This window comes from Rhipicephalus microplus, chromosome 4 (genome assembly GCF_043290135.1).
Source record: "Rhipicephalus microplus isolate Deutch F79 chromosome 4, USDA_Rmic, whole genome shotgun sequence".
In the NCBI taxonomy this organism is placed as follows: domain Eukaryota; kingdom Metazoa; phylum Arthropoda; class Arachnida; order Ixodida; family Ixodidae; genus Rhipicephalus; species Rhipicephalus microplus.
The window spans coordinates 164,103,252-164,129,339 of NC_134703.1; the positions used below are offsets into that span (position 1 = coordinate 164,103,252).

General features: G+C 47.3%; 1 protein-coding gene across 1 annotated transcript in view; it reads left to right on the top strand.

Moving 5' to 3' along the window:
- LOC142814058 (uncharacterized) overlaps positions 1 to 26,088 on the top strand; it is a 125,942-nt gene that overhangs the window by 66,059 nt on the left and 33,795 nt on the right. The gene's annotated exons all lie outside the window — the stretch shown is intronic.

Here is a 26,088-nt window from a genome sequence, read left to right on the forward strand (position 1 = left end):
GATACGGGACTCAATTGGCGGCCCCACAATGGGGTCAGCTTTGTGAAGGAATGCATGACCACCTCAGTAATAACCGAACGTGCCAACCTCTTGGACATCTGCTAGACTCTGTACTTCTCGCGCACGACACTGCCACGCTATCACTAAACTGTTACACGAGCACAGTCTCACAGCTCTTCGATAACCTCCGCACATATCACTTACCTCTAATACGAAAGGATTCTATACCATCTTACCCAGGGAAACCTAATGAGTCATTAGATGCACCGATAATGGAGCTGGAAGTTCGGCACGCCCTCGCAACACTCCCTACGACGTCGGCTTAAGGCCCAGACCGCGTTAACAACAAATTACTTAGAAATCTTGACCCTATTTCTATTAAAGCTTTGACTGAGTACTTTGACGGCTGTTTTGAAACGGGCACCCTTCCACCATCGTGGAAAGATGCCAGAGTCATATTTATACCTAAACCGAACAAAGCTCTCTTGGTAGAAAATCTGAGACCCATTTCCTTAACATCGTGTCTCGGAAAAACTATGGAGTATGCTGTGCTTGCACGCCTCCGGAGACACGTGGAGTATATTGGACTGCTGCCTCCAGAAATGATTGGCTTTAGGTCCTCACTTTCGGCTCAAGCTGCGATGCCTCTCCTTCAACACGACATAACTTATAACCAGAGCGAGGATACTCGAGCGATCCTGGTCTGGACATACATGGAGCATTAAATAACGGAGCCCACTCAGCTATATATGCTGGCCTCAACCGCATTTCTTCTGGCTCTAAAATGTACTCTTGCATCAGAATATTCTTCACAGACCACACAGCTACATTAGTATTAGGTCCAGAACATTCCTCACCCTATACACTTGGCAGCTTCGGAACGCCTCAAGGGTCAGTGCTCTCTCCAATCTTTTTTTAACCTGGCTATGCTACCTATACCCAATGCTCTTCAACGTATCCCTGACTTGAACTTCTCATCTATGCTGATGATATCACCTTATGGGTGAAAAGAGGCTTAGATGTACACATTCAAGACACCCTACAAACAGCTGTAGGTATAATAGCACCACTAACATCTCCAATGAATCTCTATTGCACGCCGAGTAAATTAGAGTTGCTCCTTCTACCAACTCATCGTCGGAAAAAACACGTTCCAATGGTCGAAGTTCACATAAATGGGTGCGTCATTTTTAGACTCTAACGCATTTGTGTGCTAGGTTTATTTATTCAAAACAACTGAATTAATACACACACTCCAAGCTTCACGCAGTACTGTTGAAAACACCCTAAGAATCACAGGGAAAAATGTAGGGCTCCGAGAGTCAGAGCTATACCGTGTACTACAAGATTTCATAATTAGTAAAATGTCATATACTCTTCCTTACCTTCACCTTAAATTAGCAGAGGAAGAATCAGTCAACATCCTCCTCCGCAGAGTTCACAAATACGCGCTAGGCATTGCAACAAATACCTCTAACGCACTACTCCACAAGACAGGAGTCATAAATACCCTGTGTGAAATCCGTGAAGCCCATTTAACAGCTAAATACGCAAGGCTCGCGACCACTAGCGCAGGTCACCACATTTTATCGTCTCCCCAAATGAACTTCATCTCACTCACCAAAGCTAAATGCCACAATCCCCATCACAAACACAAACAATCACTCATACCGCCTTTTCCTAAAAACATGCATCCAACATATCATACTGCCGCGACAGGTTGGCCACGTTCAAGTAGCCGCTGCAATCATCATGGCAAGAGCACCAGCAAGACCCGGCTGGCATGCGTCACGCGTTCGGGCGCTCCAACAACGAGGAAGAGGAAGTTAGTTGACTCTGTGCCTCTCGGCTACTTGGACTCGGCGACCATAGTCATTAGACTTGTGCCCACAAGTCTAATGACTATGGTTGCCGAGTCCAAGTAGCCGAGAGGCACAGAGTCAACTAACTTCCTCTTCCTCGTTGTTGGAGCGCCCGAACGCGTGACGCATGCCAGCCGGGTCTTGCTGGTGCTCTTGCCATGATGATTGCGGCGGCTACTTGAACGTGGCCAACCTGTCGCGGCAATACTAAGTGTCAAATCGAAAGAGCAAAAGCTCTTCAGAAAAAAAAACTTCATGTGGCCAACGACGTGCTCTCAGTCGATGCGGCAGGATACCCATTCTCCTCATTCTATGCCCTCTCTGCTGTCGATTATAACGGCGAGCTGCTCACAATGGCATCCATCACTGTCAACTTTTTGGAAGAGACAGAGGAGGCTGCCATCGCTTTAGGTCTACCAATACCCAATATCACTATGATTGTGACTTCAAAAGTGCCATACGTAAATTCAGTGCAGGTTGCATCTCGTCCACTGCCCTTTCAATTCTTCAGAAACATCCTCCCATGCAAGACGTTGCTCTCACACGGACGCCCGCGCATGCGTGGTTGAGTGGCGATGAGGCGGCTCATACCTGCGCTCGAGTAATGACCGGCCGAGCGCAGGCCTCTGATGGCACCTTAGACTACGTTGCCCATTTCAGCGCGAGAGATCGTCTTTTGACCTTTCACCATATAAGAAATCACTACCACCTACAACGCACTATATACCCCTAATACACCATGCAGCTTCACGCTACCATGAAATAATAAGGCGCCAGTAAAGACGCGTACGTTTCCTACCCCATATTTTCGCCATCTTATACACCCTGCGATATACCCCTCCCCTTTGTGCATTTTCTGTCAACAAAGAGCTAACCTAGACCTTATCATGTGGGGGCGCACTCGAAACCCACCACCTAATTCTCTACACATTATAGTAAGTAGCAATGGGAGGCTGCTCTGTGCAGCTCAGCGCCCGAGGTGCAGGACCAGATCTTGGATTGGGCCAAGAGGGTAGCGAAGACCTACGTTTGGTAGGCTCCTCTGACACTCCACCATCGCACCTTTCCCTCTTGGGAGAAAGATTTAGGGGCGAAGCTCCTTAAAGCGGCACCCGTTCGTCCCTCGTAGTAGTAGTAGTCATAGTGCGTAACCAGTGTTACGTTTTGACCTGCAAGGTGGTGCCGGTGGGAGATTTCTCCGTTGCGTTGTTAAACAATAAAAAATTCGCAGCGCGCGCGTTAACTAAAAGCCGAATTCTCCTGTCTCTCATTCCCCATTAGCAGCCATTGGCATGTACATTAAGCATTATCAGACAAGAAGTGGATGCTACGTTATACTCGCTGGGCACACTCTCCTTGGTTTTAGAAAGGTTTAGCGAGCGTTGAGCCGCAGTACCATGAATACAGTGAACTAGTATATACCATGAACTCGAGGTGGTTAAATGTGGGAAGTAGACACGAAGCGCAAGCTGTAAGAAAGTAAAAGCCGTATTCTCCTGCCTCTCATACCCCATTAGCAGCCATTGACATGTACATTGAGCACTATCTGTCAGGAAAGGGTTGCTACGTTATACTCGCTGGGCGTAACCGCCTTGGTTTTAGAAAGGTTTAGCAAGCGTTTAGCCGCAGTACCATGAATACAGTTTACTAGTATATACCATGAACTCGAGGTGGTTAAAGGTGGGAAGTAGACACGAAGCGCAAGTCGTAAGAAAGTGTGCGTGTGCCACCTCTCGTTTAGTGCTTGGAATGTCAGCTGGGTAGCGGTGCTTCTATATAAGGAATATATGATGAAAAGATGCGAGATGGTGGTACTGGGAGTGTTGAATATATGGATGAACGGACACACAGACAGATGCATGGAAGGACGCAGGGGCGGATCCATGGACGGATGCAGGGACGGATGGATGGGCGGATGGACACCTGGATGGTCACACAGACGAACGCATGGACGGACGGAAGCAAGAACAAATGGACAGACGGATGCTTCGCCCCCTCTCCATCTTTCACTCCGTGGATATGCTGCCTTTTTTTTCTCCTATCCTCCTGTGCGCTTTCTGTTCTTACGTCGTCGTCAAACGTTCGCGAAGTGACACGTTCGCAAACTGAAAATGAGCCTTCCGCGGTGCGCCCAGCACTGCTATGTCTGCCATTAGGCCACAAGTGCGCTCCTGTATGTGTTTGTTCGAAGCGCGCAATGCCCAAAGCTCAAAACCGACTAAGCACCCATCAATCGCTTTTCCTTGTTTCACGTGAACCCGATTTCCGAAAACTGGCAAAAAGCGTGTTTCCCATGAAAAAAGCGGGATTCTTCTCCTGGAAATCGTGTTTGTCGTATGTTAGCCGACTACCGGTGGTCGGTCTGCCACCGAATTCACCGGCTGCGTCGGTCTATTGTTGCTCATCTGCTGAACCAACGTTTCCGCGAGCGTGTTTGACAACCGTATGCTGGAGAACGCGCGAGACAGGGGGGAGACGCCATGTCGTCTGCTACGGCGCTTATTGGCTACCACTTCTGCAAACGTCATTTCCTCGCCATGCCTGACGCACTCGTCAGTCCTCGCTGTCATCGCTGCACTCGCGGGTTGTGGGGCGGGTGATCGCAGTGCTGTGTGGTGTCAATATGCCAGTGATCGACTGCTTTGGGGTTGTTTCCAAACCACTGAAGCCGTAAGTAAACAGTGTCAGTGCTGACTGCGTGGACAGGCGGCATCTGCACACTCGTGGCATTACGAAGAGTAGTAGAGCGACAAGATTTACGGGTTGGAGCGAGACGAACGGCCATGGCCACGGGGTTTCACCACGTAGGGAGCTCGTTTTTCGCCCCGCGTGTTTAGCTCATGGCTAAGTTTTAACACCTCCCCCCCCCCCTTAGTTGCACTTTTAATCCCCCTTCTAACGGCCGCATCTAACGGCCGTACGCTACCATTCATGTTTTGAGAAGTTTCTAATGTTTGCTTCTACTTGCGAGTTTTAAACAGATCGGTACGACTTGTCTAAATCCAACATTTTGTAATGTACATACATACAGGCCCAGTTCAGTTCGCTAATGCAGGTGAACTTTTTTCATTCTGTTTCTGAAAGCACTGTTTACACTTGAGCACAGCGTATTCAAGCCAATATATGTCAAGTTTATTAAAACAGTTATGGAAGAGCTATATTGCAAAATAAATCACACTAGCAGGTCCCATAGTTCAGAAAAACTGCTGGGAGCCTATTGTGAATAAGCATGTTGCCTGTCTGAAGCCATCCGCATGAAGACAGCAAGACTGACTCACAGCGAAGGCTTAATGTGGAAGCGTAGAAATAATATAGTAAGTTGGTGGCAACGAAAAATGAAAAAAAAAGAACTTTTGCTCAAAGAGGAGGAACACGATGACATTATTCACAGGATCTTTACTTTCTCTGTCCATTAGTACTTGGTTACTTATAATAGAACACCTGATCCTCTCTGAGGCACGCAACCTTATATGTAACACTGTAAAGTTAGAAATTACTAATACTTACTTATTTGCGTGCATTGAGTTTTCTACTCCATCCTGCGGTGCCCTCAGGCCTTGGAGGTAATACAAATAAAACACCTGGCATAAACAAACGTACTCTTGCAGAAATTTATTGAAAACTAAAGTCCCCCTAACCATCATTCAGTTTTATTTTGCACCATCTACCAGTGATCTATCTTTTTTTTTTATTCATCGTTGTATAGTAAGCTGCTCAGTACCATCACAGTGACACAGTTGAGAGCTACGCACATGATGTCAACTCTGGTTTTTGTCTTGCACTGAAACTACTGTCATATCTCCCTGGTCTTGCTTCAAATATTACCAAGGGTCACCTGCAAGTTAGACACATGTTGTATATTGGAGAATGACTGCTGCACAAAGTCCGCTAAACTGCAGCAGGCACCAAGAACTGACACTGCAATGTTAAGTAACTAGGCAGTATATTTTAAAACGGGACATACTCAGTGATTGAACAACTGTTTCACGTTTTTGCGCTGCTCTCGCTGCAGGTAAAAAAATGACTGGGGCGTATTATGAATACTTGATAGTTTGAACTCACAATTACTAACAATATGCATGGATTGTGTAGGCAAGACCGTCGGTAACGTCGAAATTGCCCAAAACATGAACGGTGACGTACGACCGTGCCTGCAACAGCGTAATAAGCCAACCGGATTAAAGCTTGACATGCGTTTAAGAGCCGTGACGAACATGCTGCGGTATCTACGGGAAAAAGCGGGCCCTGATGCTATAGCGACGCTGCGGCAAACAAATACGTCCTATGTGCAGTCCGTCTACGCAATTTGCCCAAGACTATTTACTTACGCTATCAGTAGTTCGGAAACAACCCAAAAGCAATCTGATTCACCAAACACGTCACACTTACAGCTGCTCTCAGTACCGGTGCTACCGGTGAATTCGCGGTGGCCTTTGCTTCGGGCGCGGCAACCGCTAAAAACAGCAAGAACTCTAACTGAATGCGGAAATGACGTTCGCGGTAGCCGCTCCCAATGAGTGCTGTAGCAGACGACATGGGCGTCTCCCTTCTCTTTCGCGCGTTTTCTAGCATACGGTTGTCAAACACTCGGTTCGGCTTGATCCCTCGCGTATGCCCGTCCAACGCCTCCTAGATTTACCTTGCCGACCGGATGAGCGCAAAGCGCCCGTCATCTATGGCAGCGCTACCTACAGAGGAATAAAGGTCTTTGTACTTGGCCTTAGAGATGTGCAATTTTGGCGTTTGCAAACTTTGGATGCTATGCCTTGTATCGAAGTGGTTGCCTGTTGAATGAGCGCAAAACGCCTCTCATCTATGGCGGCGTCAATTATGTAGGAATAATTAAATTTACATTTGCGCCTTTTTTAAAACTTTTCTACGTCTTTTTTGTTGGATACAAAATCCAAAAACGTAAAAACTTATTTGAAGACACCCCCATTTAGGTGGCGCCGCCGCCATAGTTCCGACGACGGCCGCTTCCCAAGTGACCGCAGATAATCCGGCAGGCAAGAGAAATCTGGGAGGCTGTGGCCCCTCCGACGCCGACGCCGAGAGGCGCATTTGACGCTTTTGACGATTAGACGCGAGCATACACGTGCCAGTAGTTGGCACTTTAGTTCGCGCCATGACTCGCCGTGGCGTTGCAGTCACCGGCTGGAACGGTGCTGGAATGTAAAGGCGTCACCCGGACGCACCGAGTGAGGATATAAAATTACAGGTGCACCTATTATTTAGTTGCACCATGCAGAGTAATCTGTAGGACCTAAACCTTCCTTACTCTTACAGTTAGTTTTTTCCCATAGGAATGGCGGTAACTCGCAACGACTCACGCATTTTTTGCTCGGAAAGTAAACATTCGACAGAAGTCTGTCTGGTTGGGTATGAAACTGGGAGATGATTTAGACTCCAACCGAAGGTTTTGATGACACCCGACGTTTCGGAAGCGACTTGGTTCCTTCCTCAGGGGCGACTGCGGAGGCTACTAGCAGCGTCGTCTTCAAAGCGCTCGGGGTGTGGCTAATGACCCCCTTCTCTCTCTCTCTCTCGTTTTGCCGTGGCGCGCAGCCCGTGTGAATACACTGGGCGAAAGGTTCAGAGAGAGCGGTTGATATTATGGGCTGTCCTCTGTATGTGCCACGACTCGAGTAACAACCTTTTCCTCCAGTTCGGCTCGCTTTCATGGATGGCAATCGCTTCAAAATTTATTTTGTGATCCAACTTCTCAGCATTTTCGGCGACTGCGCTGCACTCTTTGTAGAAATTCCGCACATCTTTGGCGTGTTGCTTCAGTCGTTCTGGTAGGTTTTTCGTCTCGACGAGGGGCACTCGGCACAGGGAATTTTGTGAACAACACCGGGGTGCCTGTTCATTGTTGGCCGGTCTTTCGGGTGGGGTACGAGACAGCCCAGCGTACACGAAGGCACGTGCGCGATGTGAACCCCTTCCTTCCTGAAGGTCCGCACTAACATCTCGCTGGTTCCCTGAACGTATGGAACCGCTGGCGCTTCGGGGGGCTGCTAATTGAGGTTGATTGGTGTTTTCGTATCCTCTGTAGCTCTGCGTGGCGGGTGGTGGCTCGAATGACGTTTTTCGGGTATCCGTTTTTTTCTGAGGTCAGCAATCACGTGGGCCTCCTGTTTCTTTCGCTCGGTGTCATTAGAGCATACGTTCCTAGCTCTCTCTAGTAGCCTGGTCACAACCAAGGCCTCGTGGCAGGCGGGGTGGGGCTAAGCGAATTGAAGGTAGCGTTGGCTTCCTATGAGCGGAGAACTCCAGGCCGTTGCGCTTTCTTGCCACCTGTTTGTCGAGAAAGGGCAGGCAGTGGTCGCTTTCACACTCGGTCGTGAATTGTGTGGCTGGGTGCATGGAATCTCGGTGTTGTCTGAAGTTTCCAACTTCAGCCGTCTTAATGACGCAAAACCAATTGTTCATATAACGCAGAAAAAGCTTGGGTGGCGGCAAGAAGGGGCTGAGTGCTTTCTCTTCTATGTACTCCATGGTAAGGTTTGCCATTGTGACGGAGATGGAAGCTCCCATCGCGGTTCCACTGTTCTGCCTGAAAATAGTTCCTTTGTAGGAGAAGTACATACTGGATTTGCAGAACTCCAGTAGACGACGGAGCTCGTCAACCACCAAACGAGTCTTTTCACTCAAGCTTGCGTACTCCTCAAGTGCAGCACGGGCAGAGGAGACAGCTAAGGAAACTGGCACGTTGGTGAACAATGAAATGACGTCAAATGAGAACATGCTCTCGTCATCATCGATGCTCACATATGGCGCTAGCTGCACGAAGTGGCTGGAGTCACGGACATGAGTTGGTGTCTTCCAGGTTAGTGGGGCAAAGATACGGTGTAGAAAATTTGAAAGGGCTGAAGTGAAGTCTACCATTGGTCGGAGGGATACGTCAGGCTTGTGAATTTTTGGTAGTCCATAGAAACTCGGTGCGGATCCGTTACGGCAGATTAGTCGCAGGTAAAGTGTTCTGAGATCCGGAAATGCTTGAAAATTTCCGCGAGTAGCTTGTTCAGCTGTGTCTAGGTTTGCTTCGTTGGGTCCTTTACTAGCTGCGTGTATGCGTCCCCTTCTAAAAGAGCTGAAACCTTCCGATCGTAGTCCCCGCAGTCCAACACCACCGTCGAATTGCTCTTGTCGGCGGGCAAGATGACAATGCTTCGATCCTGTAGGAGTTCCCGAAGTGCCTGGTTCTCCTCCATGGTCAAGTTCTTCTTTCTTTGTGACGGCAATTTCGAAAGGATCCCAATTGATTTCAGCCTCATTTCTTCTCTGGCGCCCAGCCTCACGCTTTGGATGGCGTCCTCTACAGCCGCGACAAGTTTCGGTAAACGAGGTGTCGTTGACATGTTATAGCCAAGTCCCTTTGCCAGGACAGAAGTTTCCCGATCAGTGAGTGGGCGAGATGAAAGATTGGTGACAAACCTGGAATTTCGGGTGCTTTGGGTGGAACTCTGCTTCAACAGGTTGGAGAGTTTCTTATCCTGAGTGGTCCGGTGCTTTTTTGCCGTCGATGCCGCAACAGAGTCGCCTTATGTTTCCTAAGTGCTACATTAGATAACTGCATTGGAAGGAAAAGTAATGCGATGACATTTGTGCTTTCGCCCCAAAGCAGGCTTAGCTCAGGCAAAGGTAGTGAGGCCAGTGTCTGGTACTAAACACCTGCTCATCACACGAAATGAACGAGCATCTCCAGTTCCCTCGGCAGGATTCATCGTCGACTTCACCAAATGTGAGGACTCGGCAGTGTACACAAGGCCACAGATACAGCGAAAACACAGATACAGCGAAAACAATTTTAAGAAGCAGCAGCTATGGCATCCTTACAGTCCTTATGCATTCGCGCCTATGAACAACAAGGAAACGGCGTCACGGCTACATCAACATGTAGCACAAGCCTGCTATAGATTACGTGCAGTCTCACATCACCAGTTTTTTAGGATGTTTATTGGCCGGCAATTAGCAATAACGTTTCATTGCGACATTCTCGGCCAGCACGCACTCTCAGCGCGAGCGGCGTTCATTTTGAAGATGACTCACCCGGAGGCGTGGAATTGTGCAACCCAATTCTTTGTCGCAAGGCGTCTCTATAACAAGAACAACAACAACAACTACTACTACTACTACAATATTAATATTATTATAATATTATTATAATTACAATAGTAATAGTGATGGTAATGATAAAACCTAAATTAGTAATAAGTGTAAGAATTTGATGACTCAAAACTTTGGCTGCCTCTGATAGGGCACTTCTTTGAATGATGGTCGAGTGGATGTACGGACTCATGGTTTGCCACTTAACCTCCTGAGCAAGCTCCTTCATAATCGTTCACTTCGTGGATACGGCGTCATATCTGTAATGTGGCTCTTCTTGTGTATAAAACTGATGCAGTTGCAAAGTCTGCTTGATATTCGGGATAATTTATTTGCCTTTTGCGCACACAAAAAACAAGAGCTGAAAAACATTGATGACAGTTATTCCTGTAAAAATCCTGTGGTATGCCGTAATTCTATTTTATGAAAAACGCATTTTTTGCCGTTCATATTCGGGCGCAGCATTCAAAAAGTGATTTGCAGCTTGTAACAACATTTGCAATGATAATGTATCTGTTATTTATGTATTATAGTCCTTCCCAAAATGCAGTGAAGCCGCGCCGCAACGTGACCCCACACCCCCACCCTCCGGCTAGTTTCCTCCAAAAAGAATTTCTTGCTATGCCACTGCTTACTAACTCCCTTCCAATCTTGCACTGAAAACTTGGCGGAGAACTTGTCCCACTTGAGAAATTCCCTTCTAGCATAGCTTGACTTGAGACGTGTTCGCGCAACAAATTTTCGCTGAATGGTAATATGGAAATACACAGTCTTGAGTGTACAAACTGTTGACAAGTTATGCACTTCACCGCTTACTATGTACTTCTGCGACATTTCTGCGTTAGGCGCTCGTTTCTTGTAACCCACTGGAAAAATTGTCGGTACATAACAAGGGTGCTGGTTTGAGTCACTTCTGTAGATTCCCACAAAAATTCTGCTTCCAATTATACCCGATTTCTCGTCACCACACACTTCAATCGGCGCTGCGTAGATATAAAACTAGATAAGACATCACAAATACCACATGTGTGCACAGATATAACAAGTACGTTCCTAACAATATTGAATAATAGTAGCAGCATAGACGTATAGCTTCGCAATTTGGAACAGTACTCGAAAGACGTGAGGTAAACTTGTTATACAGATTTTCGCTTTTTATGTGTACACGTGTATCTCCATGTATCTGTATAGAAGGGAGGAGTGGTGACGCTGGAATTATCCCTCGTTAAGAAGAATGAATCGTATGCCTGCTTACTTTTATTATTAAAATTCTCTCTTTTTTTCCGGTGCACTGCTTTATTTGTACCATATGTTTAGGAATCGGTCAAACTTGACTGGAGTCGACCCGTCGGTATTTGCATGACCCTCAGGTCACGATGAGGTCGCATCAAGGAAAGAGGGTTCACGTACAGTGCGCGCTTCTCCAACGCGTGGAAACCAAAGCAATCGGAAGAGTTGTAACACCAGTCTGGAGGCTCACGGCTTCCTAGAACAAAGTGAGCGCACGCCTTCATACGGGGCAGTTGCACGGTTCTTCGCGCAGGTAAATGGCAAGTGTTGGCGTTCCCGGAAAAGATGAATACGCAGCCATACACAGAGTGCGCACACTTCCAAAGAACTGGAAAAAAATACAGCACGCACAGTTAGAGAGAAACAGGGCGAAAAGCGATCTGCTGCTGTTACTGTTGCCCTGATGACGCAACAACGTCATCTTTACGTCATGTCTACGTGATCGGCGCGAGATATTGGCGACCTTCGCAGAGGTCGTAACTGTACAGGGCTTTTAGCGCCTGCGTCAGCGGAGCGTTTGAATACCCCGTATCTATAGGAGTTATGGGGAAAAAATCCCCACCCAAGCACTTTGTACAAGTGGTTAACCAGCGAAAGCTGAAACGCGTGGCCTCGGTGCTCAGCAGCGGGTTAATCTGGACGTGGCCATGAAGCCTTGAACAATTATTGGTTGCACATTGGTGCTTGATAATAAGGTTAGACGCGCGTTTAGCTGGGGTTTGCTACAGTGTTTATTCACCAGCCACACATTTAGCTTCGCATGGTCGCGGTCGTGGAGGAGTGTCACGAGTGGTTAAATGCGGCAATTACAGTGGTCGTTCATGAATCACAGCCAGTCACAGACTTCGCCAAAGAAGCCAATGTGCCACTGGAGAAACTCCCGCCAAAAGAGGCCGTTCACCCTGGCCAACGCGTTCACGCAATCATCACATTGCCGCCGCTAGGATGTTGAAAGCACTTGACATCGCTACCTACCTCGATGGCATGGTGTGAGAGAGTCGCCAGCCTCCAGCTTTTGCATTTTCGTTCGCAATTTGGCGCGGCTTGAAAGGCTGCTTGATCATCGTTACGCATTCAATGCCAACAATCGGCCTCCCGGGCCCATTTTTATGTCCGGACTGCACGATCTGCCCGGCAAACGCGAGCTCTCTCGTTGCCTTTTCGGTGGTCTTTTAGAATTGTTCGTGGCGTGCCCATGTGGAGGTTTCAAGAAAAACTGATGAGCACGCGCTTGGCGGCACCGCTGCGACAGGATGGATGACGTCACTAAAAACGCAGCCAATCACGCGCGTGATTGATAAGATACTGCGAATGATGTAACTGATAACACAGCCAATGAATTCGTGTGAACTTCACAGTGCGAACGAGACGGATTACAAAAAAGAGGACACAAACAAGCACTGCGATAACACTGTCATCTTGCACAACCATAGAGACACGCACGGGAACTCTTGAAAGCGCAGATCGTTCAAGATGCGGAGAAGATTGCATATGCGAGCTGCCTGTTTGCCTTTTAGATTGTGAACTACGTAATTTGTATGCGTTTTTTTTTATTACAGGTGATTTCTGTGCATGCGCTTTTCATTTTCAAGGTGGTTGAAATTTCCTTCAATAAACTTCAGTTGTTCCAGCGCTTGTTTACCATCTTCTTTGCGCTCCGTCTCATTCGCACTGAAAAGTTTTCAACAATTCATCAGTTTCAGCCTCCCACCTTTCTGCTTTACTGCAGCCAAGGGAGACCATTTTGTGACATCGCTGCTGAATGGATTTTCGTTTCTCCTGCGATTTACAGTTGTCACTGTATGCTGTTAAACCGACCACTTCTTTAGCTCACAAGGTCACCGACAATGTCGCGCACTTCTCGAAACGTTATGGGATAGCAGTTAACTCTCCCTTAACAATCTGTGTTTGGAACTTATGTTTAATGATTTAGAGTACAATGTACTCTACTATGACACAGCTTTGAGCTGTCCCGGTGAAAAGTATGTGTTGAGGAAAAAAAGTGAGTAACGATTTAGAGAACCAGGTACTCAACTATGGGAGAGCTGAATGGGCTACCGTGGGCCTCACACTTGATTATTCCATAGCGAGCATCTTCCAGGAGAATTTGAGACTGCTCAAGTAATTCAGCTCTGCCCCACTACCATCAACGAATGTGGCAGTACAGACCCACAGTTACGTCGCTAGGTGCTTGTTGAGTTCTTTAACGCCATAGTGAACAATTTGAGCTTTTCCACATTGCTGCTCAGTCAAACGCAGTAATTTTAGCTGCAACGATGAACGTTTAACTAAAAATAGCTCTACACGCCACAGGATGCCATTTTATTTTGTTAGCGAGTGCCGCGCACAACTTGTTGGCCGGCCCGTCGACTTAAGCTTAAAATTGTTTTTGAGCCGCGAAAAATTGTGGAATGGCGTGTTTCTCTCCTAAAGCAGCTGATAAAGACGAATTCTTGTTCTGTGCCGCGGTGACAACAACTTTCCTCGAAAAGCTGCGATTAACGTTTTTAGATACTGTCAGTTAGAAAAGCTTGCTCCAGAGCCGGCTCAAACTCGTATCCGCTCCGAGGAGCTGTACTGGCGTAGCGTTGAGATTCAGCCACCGCTGCCACCGGCGTTCCGCGGTAGCGTTAATTTTTTTTTTTGGTGTGCCCTGAAGCACCACACTGTCATCTGGTTCCCCGCCCATCTCGGCCAGGTGCCGGGTGCCCTATCCAACCTCAACGAGATCGCCCGTGATGCAGCGCGCGCACTTACCGACCGCACTGCCACAGGGCAACCTCATCTTGCTGGGTTGGATACCAATCGGGATGCACCAATTACGTACAATGAAATTACAAAGCGCTTTTACCTGGAACGCCGCATTTTTCCACCCCCAGATCCGAAACATAACCGACCGCAGGCATTAACCCTACGCCTATTACAGATACACACGTACCCAAACCTTGCCACGCTTCACGTTTATTATCCTCATGCATACCCCAGCGACACATGCCCATCATGTGGACACACAGCGACACTCGTACACATGCTCTGGAAGTGTAGAACAACTCCTCTCGACTCTACCTCAAGCAAGTGGGAGAGGTCCCTCAGGAGCTCACTTCTCGCCGACCAGCAATGGGCCGTCCAGCAGGCCCACGAAGCGGCCGCCAGGTACTCCCTGTCGGTCCCTACGTGGGAGACGCCCGCTATACGCGCTAAGCGCGTCCTGCAGGACTGAAATAAAGTTTTTTCATTCCATTCTATTCAAATGCTCAGACCACAGCGGCGGGAGCTTGAAGAGAAGGTTAGAGTTCAGTCATCGCAATAGTACTTCACACGTTAAATGACAATCAAGCATGCTTGATTGAATTGGCAGTTTATCATAGTAAATATGCCGACCTGTGGCGTGCCGGGCTGTCGAAGTGGCTATGCCTCTGAGGAAAACACTTGCGATCGGAAGCACTTCTTCGAAGCCTCAAAATTACCCTGCAGTTCTCAGGACAGAAACAGCTGCTATTCCCCGAAAATCCTTTCCGGTGACAATCAAGACGTACACTTCCGACTCACATATTGAATCCGAGGACCTAACCACTTGCTGCGAGCACATCGTAAGGGGAAACGTGAATTTTTCATGTGGTATGTGTACACCTAAGGCCGGTGCATTTCCTCAAATTCACCGGATTATTCCTGCACACTTGTCTGAACCAGCAGCATTAAAGCGCAAGAAGAAACCACCAAAACTTAAAAAAAACTGCGAAATTCGAGGGCCGCGTGTCCACAAGAGGTGGCTTTGTGTCGAATTAACACGAAAAACAGCGATGTTGACGAAGCTACTGCGTCCCCTCTGATCCAGAGTTGTGTCCCCAGGAAGTAACTTAGTTCCCTGTATTACCATACCGAAGTATGTTCTGATTCTGGAAGGCCAAGCTTATGCAGGAAAAAGTTTTGTTTTTTTCGAATTCACTCTTTGTGCTGCGCTGAAAGCTTCAAAGCGAAGTCAGCCAGAGGGTTGCGCTATGAAACCGAACGGCTGATTACTTGCTTGCTCCTTAAAATATCGAGCCCTGCTGCTGCCTATAAGAAATATTTAACTCCTGCACCTAAATACAATGAAGGGCTGGATTTCCGTTAGCCTTCCGTGTTTGTAACACGGTTTGAAGATAACTAATAAGGCCTATCAAAATTTACAGAATAAGCTATGTTGAGCTAAAGCGAGCCATATTTAAATATTAACCTTTAAAATAATAATAATAATAATAATAATAATAATAATAATAATACCAATAATATTAATCATTTTTCACTTTCATTCCATGAGTTTAGCCTTGTCTTTTTATTATCAACATTTTGTGTTTATCTTTTTTGTCTGAGCGCATTTGCTCATTATATTTGATTTCTTTATCGGAAGGCTGTCTCTAGTGTATTGTTTATATTTATTGTTTTATTTTGCGTGCGACTACACAAAAACCTTATATTTTTGCCTTGGCACGTTAAGGTGGTACGCCACCTTCAAAAGTCTTTTTTTCCGCGAAATAATTCTTTAGCGTTTTGTTTTTCTTGCATGCCCAAACATTCACATATATGTTGCAACAAAAATTATTCTCCTAGCGTCATTAGTTTGCGAGTTACAGCAAGTTTTCTATACCCTATGCTCTAATAGCTAAACCGAAACCACATTTCCAACTGTGGCATCAGTTTTGAAAAATCGCTTTCAAAGCAAGTGTTGTTTCGTCTATGCTATTCAAAATAATTTAGGCATTTTATTGTGAGTGTTATATAAGATGATGTCTGTAAGGTCTGGCGTCGCAGGCCACGGGAGCAAGTCCTCTCGGTCTCAAAAGGGCGCGCTTCCCAAAAAACCTCATCTCAGGAGACGATAATCTCGGCGTAAGCGCGCCCCTTATGGCAAGAATACCGCGGTCAGTCGCCGCTTCTAGCAACCAGAAAATGGTCCCCGGACTGCGGATTGCCGGCAAGGGACGGGAAGACAGTGCATAGCCACCTATCCGTCAGGAGTAGAGTCCGCGGGACGGCTGTCACGCGGGACAGCGTAGTCATCTCGCGGTAATGCAGGAGGCCCGCAGCCGAATGGCGCCACCATTGTGTGCGTTCGCACAGTTCGCGGAACGTTGGGGGCAGGCCGGTCCTTTCGTCTCTCTTTTTCCGGCCGAGCACTCGAGTGCGGGAAGAAGAGAGCGAGAGGAGGGGACGGCAACAAGTGTGTTGTCTGTCCAATAAACGGACTAAATTGCTTTGGTTGGCCGTGAGGAGAATCGGGAGGGGCAACCGAGGTATTAAAACCTGGCTTCCGAGTCCTCGCGAGAGAGTCTGGTCGCAACAAAGAGTGCTCTGCACTATCGGCTCTGCCGAGGCAACATGCGACGGTTCCGACGGTCAAGTCTTGTAAATATGTACATAAGTTTCTGTATATAAAGTCGAGTTGTTGTAACGTTTGAAATGTGCTGGCCTCCATCCCCGAACAAGCAGCAGCAGCGACGACAAAACAGGACGGACACCGAGAAGCAACCAACCTTCCACTCCCTTCTGTAGCAACAGCCGCTACGCAGCTGGGGGAGCTCTGCTCAAGGGAACAAAGGGAGTGGGTAGAAGTAACCGGAAACTGGAGCACGCGAATAAGCTGCGCCCATATCAGTCCAGGGTTATGTCGGTAGGAGTAATGTTCGAGGAGGACGGTGATTTCGGTGAAGTAGAGTGCGCCCCACAGCCAGGGGCAATGCGTAGTGAAGAAGTTTTTCCATCGCGCGATATGGTAGCCCATTTAGTAGAACGGGAACGCGGGGTGATCTGCAAAGTGTTCAAGAGGCATGTGGAGCAGTTTGGCGGGAGGCCGACCGTAGCGGCAGTAAGGCCACATGAGATAAGTTTGCAAAACGGGTTTGTCCGCAGAAGCCCGCATCCGTACAGGGTGCCCAAAAGCTTACGGGCCGAGGTGGGGAGGCAGGTAGACGAGCTGCTCGAATTGGGGTTGATCTTTCCGTGCGAGAGCCCGTATGCCCATCCGCTGGTATGCGTTCCGAAGAAAGACGGCAGCATGCGACTCTGTGTCGATTTTCGGGCATTAAACGCGGGGAGGGTGGCGGACGCATTTCCAATGGCCTTCAGCAAGAACTCATAATGAGCGTAGGAAAAGCGAAGTACATAACGCTGCTTAACCTTCGAAGAGGTTATTGGCAGGTACCATTCGAGTCTTCTTCGCGCCTGCTGACAGCGTTTGCGTGTCATCGCGGACAGTTTGCCTGGACGGTAATGCCCTTCGGGCTTAAAAACGCTGCTCAGACATTCCAGAGGGCAATGAACGAACTGCTAAGGCCACACAGTGGATACTACTTTGCATACCTGGATGATATAGCCGTTTTTAGCGAAACGCTCGAAGAGCACGCGGAACACCTGGGGCAGGTGTTTGAGACCCTAAAGCGAGTTAACCTGAAGGTCAAGAGGGATAAGTGCTAGATAACTCGTCCATCGATCCGGTATTTGGGACATGTGGTAGGCTCGGGACGGCATGCACCTGACCCTGAGAAGCTTGCAGCGCTCAAAGATTTAAAGGCGCCAGAGGCTAAACTAAAAGAGAACTACGCAGTGTACTGGGCCTGTGTGGCTACTACCGAACCTATGTGAAAGATTACGCAGAGGTAGCGAGGCCCCTGACAGAGCTAACGGGGAAGCGAATCCCGAACCGAATTCCGTGGTCCGCGGAAGCTGAAAGGGCGTTTCAGCGGCTTAAGATCGGACTGTTTGAGGCAGCAGCATTATCGACCCCAGATCCCGAGAGCCCATATTGGCTGCTTACAGACGCGTCCGCGGTCGCAGCTGGAGTCTGCCTGTCGCAACGTGCGGACGATGGTACCGAGATGCCGATCGCATTTGCGAGCCACAAGTTCTCTCCAACTCAAACACGCTGGTCGACTATTGAGCGAGAGGCCTTTGCAGTCATCTGGGGTCTGAAAAGGTTTGATTTCTGGTTCTTCGGCGCACAGGTTACCGTGGTGTCAGACCACAACCCACAAGCTTTTCTCACCCAGGGCACTCTTCCTGGGGCTAAGCTTACCCGTTGGGCCTTGGCGCTTCATCGGTATCATGTAGTGGTGCAGCACAGGAAAGGCGTCGAGCATGGCAACGCAGATGCGCTTTCGAGGGTGCCTAATGAGTGCTGGGGAATCGGCAGCGGTGCTCCGGGGGTCGAGACACTAGAGGACTAGGCGCATGCCGGACACTCAAGAGTGACGTGCGCGAACCTGTGGACAATTGAACAGCACCACGCGTTGAAAGGTCTATGTGCCTCAGTGAAGTGTATTGTTTCTCTTGTGCGTGGGTGTAGCATGCAGGAGTTATTTGTATTTTGGTTGAATTTGAGCGGCACCATGTGCCGAACATGTGTGTGTGTTTCAGTGAAGTATTTTTTGTGTATATGTATGACTGTAAGCATGTAGAAGTTTGTTGTTGTTTTACTTGCCTGCTTTATAGATTGTACTTGTGTGCACAGTGACCTCGTGTCGGTTTTTTTTTCTTTTTTTGGTATGTGATGACGTCCGTTTGGTGGGGCCCCAAGGGTTAAGCAGAGAAAGTATTGCACGCGTTGCAGAAACGCCTCTGACGTACAAGGAACTGCGAAGTATGGCCACAGGGTTGGGGACGTGAGGCGCCGTACCTTTATGTTGTTATTCGCGCAGCTGCATTTGAGCGCTTGCGCGAATCTTGGAAAAGGCGTGTAAGGTCTGGCGTCGCAGGACATGGAAGCGAGTCCTCTCGGTCTCAAAAGGGCGCGCTTCCCAAAAAGCCTATTCTCGGGAGACGATAATCTCGGCGTAAGCACGCCCCTTCTGGCAAGAATACCGCGGTCAGTCGCCGCTTCTAGCAACCAGCTAAATGGTCCTAGGACTGCGGATTGCCGGCGGGGGACGGGAGGACAGTGCATAGCCACCCATCCGACAGGAGTAGAGTCCGCGGGACGGCTGTCATGCGGGACAGCGTAGTCATCTCGCGGTAATGCAGGAGGCCCGCAGCCGAACGGCGCCACCATTATGTGCGTTCGCACAGTTTGCGGAACGTTGGGGGCAGGCCGGTCCTTTCGTCTCTCTCTTTCCGACCGAGCAGTCGAGTGCGGGAAAAAGAGAGCGAGAGAAGGGAACGGCAACAAGTGTGTTGTCTGTCCAATAAACGGACTAAATTGCTTTGGTTGGCCGTGAGGAGAATCGGAAGGGGCAACCGAGGTATTAAAACCAGGCTTCCGAGTCCTCGCGGGAAAGTCTGGTCGCTACAAAGAGTGCTCTGCACTATCGGCTCTGCCGAGGCAACATGCGACGATTCCGACGGTCAAGTCTTGTAAATATGTACATAAGTTTCTGTATATAAAGTCGAGTTGTTGTAACGTTTGAGATGTGCTGGCTTCCATCTCCGAACAAGCAGCAGCAGCCATGACAACTCAAGAAGGACACCGAGAAGCAACCAACCTTCCACTCCCTTTTGCAGCAACAGCCGCTACACAGCTGGGAGAGCTCTGCTCAAGGGAACAGGGGGAGTGGGTAGAAGGTTGAGTTTTACTATGTCAATAAATACAACTTTGTGTTCAAAAGTCTTCGTTAATCTCTAACAGCCATAAGGGGGACGCACGATGCTCGTCGAAATTTTTTTGTTTGCCTTGGTCTTGTTCAATCACTGAGTATGCCCTGTTTTGAAATAAACTGCCTAGTTACTTGACATTGCAGTGTCGGTTCGTGATGCCTGGCGCAGTTTTGGGAACTTAGTTCAGCAGACATTCTCCAAATACTGCACGTGTCTAACTTGCAGGTGACCGTAGGGTATACTTATTTATTTATTTATTTATTTATTAGAATACCCTCAGGGCCCGTAGGGCATTACAGAGGGGGTGGGTACAACATATATAACACACAAGAAAAAAAGACAAAATAAAGAAACAAGTATCAGATGCGCAAATCAGGAAGGCAACATAAGTCAACTAAAAATGTATAAGAATTCAAGCACATACAAGACAAAGATAGATAATGGAAACTGCGTATAGTTACAAGCATTGCTGAGAAATTGCAGTCTTGAATAACAAAGGGTCTGTTATTGATACAACGGAAGAAGATAAAACTTGAAGCAAAACGAGGGACATATGGGGTAGTTGCAGTGCAATACAAAAACAAGATTTGACAACTTGTGCGTGGCTCCCAGCTGTATCACTGGGATCGTACTGAGCAGCTTAATACAAAGTCGAATAGGAAAAAAGATAGATCACATGCAGATGGTGCAAATGAAAACGGAATGACGATTAAGGGTGAAATTATTTTTAAATAAATTTATGCAAGTGTATGTTTGTTTATGCCAGATGTTTTATTTGTATTACCTCCAAGGCCTGAGGGCACCGCAGGAGTGAGTAGAAAATTCAATGCACCCAAATAAAGTAAGCGTTAGTAATTTCTAACTTTAACAGTGTTACCTATGTGGCCGCGTGCTTCATAGAGGACCAGGTGTTTTATAATAAGTAAGCATGTACTAATGGAGAGAAAAGGTAAAAATACTGTGAATAATGTCATCTGCTTTCTCTTGTTTCAGCCTTTTTTATTTTTCATTGCAACTAACTCACTTTGTCATTTCTACGCTTCCACATTAAGTCTTATCTGTGAGTCACTCTTGCATTCTTCATGTGGATGGGTTCAGACAGGCATGATCCATGTTCACAATTGGCTCCCAGCAGTTTTTTTTGAACCATTGGACCTGCTATTGTGATTTTTTTGCAATATATCTCCTCCATAACTGTTTTACTAAACTTGACATATATTGACTTGAACACGCTGCGCTCAAGTGTAAACAGTGCTTTCAGAAACAGAATCAAAAAAGTTCACCTGCATTAGCGAACTGAACTGGACCTGTATGTATGTACATTACAAAATGTTGGATTTAGACATGTCGTACCGATCTGTTTAAAACTCTCAAGTAGAAGCAAACATTAGAAACTTCTCAAAACATGAACGGTAGCGTATGGCCGTTAGAATGGTGATTTAAACTACAACTATGTGGAGTTAAATCTTAGGCATGAGCTAAACCCGCGCGGCGAAAAACGAGCTCCCCACACGATGAAACCCCGCGGCCACGGCCGTATACGTCTCGCTCCAACGCGTAAATCTTGTCCGTCTACTACTCGTCGTATTGCCACGAGTATGCAGATGCCGCCTGTCCACGCAGTCAGCACTGACACTGTTTACTTACGGCTTCGGTAGTTTGTAAACAATCCCAAAGCAGTCGGATCACTGGCACATTGACACAACGCAGCACTGCGATAACCCGCCCCTCATCCCGCGAGCACAGCGACGACAGCGAGGACCGACGAGGGCGTCAGGCATGGCGAGGAAATGACGTTTGCAGTGGTGGTAGCCAAAGAGCGCCTAGCAGACGACATGGGCATCTTCCTTTTCTCTCGCGCGTTCTCATGCATACGGTTGTCAAACACGCTTCCCAAGATGTCGGCCACGGCGGCCGCAATTTGAATGGAGGTGGAAGTGCTGGAGTGCCGTGTATTTAGGTATTGAGTGTACGTTAATGAACCCGTGGTGGTCATTATTGAACGCAAGTAGTTATTATTATGGCTGTCAAATACGGAGCGAGCACTTGCGCAAAGGTGCTTACAGCCGGCGGTGGAACCGAGCAGCCTTCGGGATGACGAAGTGCATAATACACTGGTATAGATGGAGGACCTGAGCCTGTATAGTTCAGCAGGACAGCTGCCTATGCTATACATGCACAAAGGTTGACAACTCAACCACGTGGGAGCAAATAATCGTGTAATGCCTGTGCTAAGCAGCACACGGAATTAGCGCGACAAGTAACAAAACACAAGCAATGAAAACGCTAGCGGCCGCTGCTTGTAAGGTCTTGTTTTTTCTGTATTGCCATGTTTCGTCCAAGAGAATGATAGTCTTGGGCGTGTGCAGTTTCAAGCTTTTTTTTTCAAGTATTATATTTTTTAATGATACCAACAAGAATTTCTGCAAATGATGCTGCTGACTATGGACGTGATCAGAGCCAGTTGGGCTATGTCTGTAGCACACTGCCCTTGTTTCAGGAATTATGGTAATGTGCGCAGCACGGGCCATATGCATATGCCAAGAATCTCGAGTGTGTACGTTGCTGATCAACGAAATTGTTACGATAACTTTATTTTCCACATTCCTTTCAGGAGTAAGAAAATTGGCAGATCCCACGTACAGTAGGAAACGACGATATGCGAAGCACAAATGGGAAATGTTGATGTGTCACTTTATTATCAACACAACGTTATGATATGAAAGTATTTGATGCCGTACTTGACTTCCGTGTCATTATTATCATATTTGGATGCCTCGTTTACCCTCGTAATCTATTCAAGTCACCTGATACCAAATTGAGTACATGTGGATCTAGCGAAACGGCCGCGAGCATGCTGTGAGCATGGTATGTTGCCATGTTCTTACATGACACGCGTGTCAGTATTATCATGTTTGCACCTGTCTTATATTTTGTCATTCATTGATGTCACGAAACACCAAATTTGGTATATGTGGACCTAGCAAAACGGCCGCGAGCGCATTATGAAAGGCCCAATATACACCAATGTAGCGTTTACACGCGCACGCTGGGCAAAGTGACGCTACACTATAGCATAACACGAGCACTCTACAGTCTGACGTCAGGCGCCACCAGCATCCGTCGGCGCGGCCCGGCAGCAACCAGCGCGAATTATGATATGATGCATTTCGCGCCGATGCGTTACCCAGACAACACTGCGTCTCCCTCTTTTCGTGACGGAGGGATGCCGGACGCGCTGAAACGCGCATGCGTCAAAGCAACGCAGCGCGGCGCGCACCTGCTAGTATATGGAAGGACAGTCGCCTGGCGTGGCAACGCCGGCGTTGATTGATTTGTGTGGTTTAACGTCCGAAAACCACCATTTGATTATGAGAGACGCCGTAGTGGAGGGCTCCGGAAATTTTGACCACCGGGGGTTCTTTAACGTGCACCCAAATCTGAGTACACGGGCCTACAACATTTCCGCCTCCATCGGGAATGCAGCCGCCGCAGCCGGGAATCGAACCCGCGACATGCGGGTGAGCAGCCGAGTACCTTAGCCACTAGACCACCGCGGCGGGGCGGCAACGCCGGCGTTACGCGACGAAATGAACGCCGGCGAGCACGCGCAACACGTCCCATCGAAATTTATTAGCGCTTTGACTGTGGCATGTAGTCATGTTCTCACATGACACGCACCTCATGATTATGATGTTTGCACTAGTCATATACCTTCGTCATTCATTGGCGTCACGTAATACCAAATTTGGCATATGTGAGGCTAGCGAAACGGCCGCGAGCATATCATCAGAGTGGCATGTATTCATGTTGTTACAAGACACGCATGTCGTGATTATTATGTGTGGATGTGTCATTTACCTATGTCGTCCGTTGACGTCGCGTAATACCAAGTTTCGTACATGTAAAGCTAGCAAAACGGCCGCGAGCGCATCATGAAGGTAGCATGTAGTCATGTTGTTACATGACAGGCATCTCGTGATTATCAAGTTTGCACCAGTCACGGCCTTCACGGATGACGAAGGATGACATACCGATGACGAAGGATGACATATAGTCACGGATGACGAAGGATGACATACCTTCGTCATCCATTTACGTACTGTAATACCAAATTTGGTATAAGTGAAGGTAGCGAAACAGCAGCGAGCGCACCATGAGCGTTGAGCATGGCATGTATTCATGTTGTTACATAACACGCATGTCATGATTTTCAAGTTAAGGTCTGTAACTTGTGTTCGCCATGCAATCATGCCACACCATACCAGTTTTGCAACATGCCATTTGAACGGAACAACCGCAAGAGTTGCAGGACCATAAATGTAAATAATGACACTCATGTCAAACATATCGTAATTTTCATATAATGACTAGACAAATATGTTTTTCATACAGTCATGTTATGCCATACCAAATTTGGTATCGATACCAGTATCGAAATGGCCAGGAGAGTTAAAAGTCGTAGGCGGCTAGGTAAATAGATAAGTTCAAAGTCGCCGAAGTTCGCTAAGAAATGCTTCGCATTTAAAAAGTGCTGAAGTGGCAGTCTGGAGACCTTCAAGATGTCAGAAACCGGAGAAAGGCATCTGTTTATTTTGTTCAAAAAAAACGAAGCCATGTTTTGTTGAATGTGTCGCTATTATGTATTTGGCCTGCAGCAGCATGAGTGGTCTGCACAGCAAACGCAGACAGCATTATAGTGAAAGTTGAAATTTGTCAAACGTGCAAACACCCATGCGATATAGTACATCAATTCTTGGTATGTACATTGCATTCAATTATGAAACACCCTGCTTTCAAAACATAAGAAGCATCAACTGTCCTATGAAACATCAGCTTTATCTCAGTACTGGTGTTCTACACCTTTCCACAAGTCAGCAAGAGCTTTCATTACCTTTTTGCAAATTAGGTTACCTTCAAAACTAAGTGTATCTCATGGCCTGCGGAACAGTAACATTTCCTTTATTATAACATAAAAACAAAACTGTTTCTCACTCTGAGTGACGACAAAAATGTAAAGAAAAAGAGAAAAGCTGACAGGAGCACCTCGAAGAACTTGTTGCTGGGATAGTTAGCACAACTCCTAGAAGAAAATTTGAGGCGCTTAACACCAAACACTGGAAAAGTGTGTCATGTTTCTCTTTTCTTGTGCTTCGTATTGTGCCTAAAATTTTCCTCTCGGTAACAGAAGCTTTGAAAGCAGATGTTTTCATTCAATAATAAAATAATATATGGGCAGCCAGTTCTGAGGAAACAACCTTTTTTTCAATTAACGGAAAAGCTGTATTCTGCATTACAGTGTCACTCTGTGTTAAAGATAACAGAGCTGCTCTGTATGGGAACAGACAGAAAACTTACACGTGATAACTGAAGAGGGTTGTGTGTGGGGATACAAAAAATAAATTTACAAAGCCTCCGTAAAATAGAGCTGCTGCTTTTAATTTACAGGAAACCTCTGGCACCAATTTACCAGGAAGAGCTTTTGTAAACAGAGACATTTCGTTTGAGTCGAGGGTGTGGTAACGGAAACTCTCGCCGTTCAAGACCAGTGCTGACAAATTTCATTAGTGGTCTGCAGTTGGTTTCGGAGCCACTTTTCTGCCTTATGCTGTAGGCAACAATGTATTTGTCGTATCTGACTTGCAGCTATCGCTGCCGTATGGTCTCATTGTAACCATTTTCCTTGCCATTCCAAGACACCCATCATGGGAGCTCAGAACGAGGGTGTAGGGATGCTAAGTTAGAGTACGCGGGTTCAATTCCCGGCCATGGTGTATACGTTTCGACGGGGGGGGGGGGATGAAAAGAACTACCGTGTATTTTTATTAGGTGCATGGCAAAGAGCCTGATGTGGTCTGAATTTCCGTATCCTCTCACTACATCATCATCATCATCATCATCATCATCATCATCATCAGCCTGACTACGTCCAATGCAGGACAAAGGCCTCTCCTATGTTTCACCAGTTAACTCGGTTCTGTGCTTGCTGCTGCCAATTCATACCCGCAAACGTCTTAATATCATCTGCCCACCTAACCTTCTGTCTCCCCCTAACCCGCTCGCCTTCTCTGGGAATCCAGTCAGTTACCCTTAATGACCAGTGATTATTCTGTCTACGCGTTACTTGTCCAGCCCATGTCCATTTCCATTTTTTTTTATTTCAACTATGATATCCTTAACCCCCGTTTGTTCTCTAATCCACTCTACTCTTTTCTTGTCTCTTAAGGTTACACCAACCATTTTTCTTTCCATTGCTCGCTGC